Raw genomic sequence first — 2,753 nt, 5'->3', positions numbered from 1 at the left:
ACAGAAAGGTAAAGAGCTCCATGAAATGCCAGTAGGCAGGGACTATGACCCTTCTCAGCAAGAAGCAGATACGGAAGAAGAGACCTCCTGTCCCTCAACATCCATGCTAAGAATAAGGGGGTTCATGGCTCTTAGAATAGAGGTAGGCAGGTAAGTTAGTTAGGGGGTTTGGGGTCTACCTGCAAAGACACTGAGGTTATTCTATCATAGAAGGAGTCTGCCCTAATGCGCCCACAATTAAGTAAGCCAGAAGGCATTTTTTAACTCATGCAAAGAAACCAGTAGGCAGAGATTTAGGTACCAGTGTAAGCCAGTCACTCGCACCTGCGCAATGAAGACCCCAACAACCTTCAACTCACCTGAATCTCATTATACCATCATTATAATATGATGATATGCCCGGAAGTTCATTAATATCATCATAACAGACTGAATTCTAGGAACAAACATGCGCAGAAAACAAAATGATGAGTCACTGAGTCCTGTCAATCTTAGTTGTCAATCAAGGAAACCCACTTCTCTAAGAAAAGTAACCACTCACAGAGAAAAAGGGATAAAAATTCTGAAGTCTTTGTTACCAGGCATTTTGAGCCACATTTCTCTTTCTCAGGTCCACTTCCACGTCTGAAAGTGTACTTTCCTTTCTAATAAAACTTTTCTTTTTTACCGTATATCGCTGTCTTGCTTAATTCTTTGTTCAAGATATCAAGAACCTCGACAATGCGCCGGGAGAGGATCCCCACTCTCCGGTAACACAATTATCCCTTCTATGCTCAATGAGACTTTTACTTTCTCTCATATTTGTTGGTAGTATGGAGAAGCTTCTGCAGATTTTTTTTTTTTTTTTTTTTAAGAATCTCCCAATTTCTTTCCACCCTCAGGAACTAGAAATCAGGAGCTATTCAGTAGTCCAGGCAAGATATCAGAATGGCATAGCCGTTTCTTCCTTCTGAGGAACTCCTTATTCATTGCAGCTATATTTTGGGCCCCATGAGTCTACCACCCTGAGCAAAACTGATTAGATTAGGAAGAGGGTTGCTGATACACATGCAGCATTAAAAGGCTGTCCAGTTATTTCTCAAACTTCTCAAACAAGCAGTCCTAGGCCCTAGCAATTCTACTTCCTAAATATTTCTCCCTTCTTTCTCTTCACTTCTTTCCCATCACAGCCATCATCTCTTGTTTAGATTATTGTAAAAACTCAATAACTAGTTTCTTTGTGTCAAGTCTTGCCCTCCTTCTTCCAACTGTTAACAGAGTGATATTTCCAAAATGTCAATTGGATTATGTCATTTGTATGGTTGAAAGTCCCCAGTGTTTACCCTCTAGGGCATTCAGGATAAAATTCATACATATTGACATGATTAAAATGTCAATAATCTAGACCTTGCTTATCTTTAATACATTATCTCTTCATATTTCTACCACATCCTTCTTGCTGCTCACCACTTTACAATCTATATTCCAGTTATACTAAATGTGCTGGCTGGAAAATTACTACTTGCCTATCACCCATGAGAACATAGGCTATCACCCATGGGAACATAGGCTATCACCCATGGGAACATATATTATCACCCATGGGAACATAACATTCTAAGAACAAGCTTTCTGCTTCTGCACCCCTGCTTGCGCAACCTACCTGTGGGTTGACAGTAAATAGAAGAAAAATAGACTTTTGTGTTAAGACAGAATGAAGAATGGGATTTAGGGCTTAAAAACCCTGTACTTCTACATTTCAAGGCTGCTTAATTTGGGGTCTGTGTACCCCTGGCAGACCCAGCTGGCTGAATAAAGAGTATGCTTCCTATAACTCACTGATTTCTGGTGGTCCATGTGTCTTTCGGGGGCTGGCGGCTACAACATAAACTACTTGTTTTCCAGACACTATGCTGTCTTTCTAGGCTTTTATGTATACTGTCCCCTTTTATCTATGACAATGACTCATTACAGTTACTTTGCTGATAAAGTCCTCTTCTTTATTCACTTATTTTTGATGTTATTTCCTACAAAAATTTTATTGACCACTGGACTAGATTAAATACTCCTATATGCTCCCATTATACCCTTAGCTTCCCCCATCATAGCATTTATCACACGATGTTACAATTACCAATTTGCTTATCTTTCTTTCTGGACTATAAACTCTGCACAAGAGCTATATCTTTCTTCTTTCTATCTCTAAAGCCTGGCAGAGTGACTAGTACATAGAAAGTGCTCAGCAAATCTTTATTAAATCAATCAATCAGTCAGTCAACCAGTGAAACAAATGGACAAAGTAAAAGAAAATGTAGTCAAGCAAAAAGCAGGTTGAGAGGCACAAAGCAGAGATGTAGAAATTGAGTCACTCATATAGAGAACTTGTAGCACTGTTATTGGTTCATTGTACCTGTTTTGAAATGAATATATTTATTATTGTATCTTGAACTAGTAACAAATGATGAGTCAGTCATGTGTGGCATCTGGCTGTTTGGCTGCTTTATCCTCGCCTTCTTACCTGCACATCTATCCTTACAATAATCCTCTAGTAACTGTGGTGACCTGAGCATATCTCTGTTCTGATTATCTGAGGGAATCTCATTAACATCAAAATCAAAAGAAAGTAATTCAGTCCCTGGACCACCCTAAATATTTAATTCAATATTTCCTATATGCCTTATGTCAACACAACTAGAGGTATAAGAGTAATGTAGTGAAAAGGGATGGGAACTAAATATTAAACCAAGTTGTATTCAGAGTCTGTAATGTGTTGC

This window comes from Pteropus alecto, unplaced genomic scaffold, assembly GCF_000325575.1.
Source record: "Pteropus alecto unplaced genomic scaffold, ASM32557v1 scaffold359, whole genome shotgun sequence".
In the NCBI taxonomy this organism is placed as follows: domain Eukaryota; kingdom Metazoa; phylum Chordata; class Mammalia; order Chiroptera; family Pteropodidae; genus Pteropus; species Pteropus alecto.
This window is presented reverse-complemented; position numbering follows the sequence as displayed.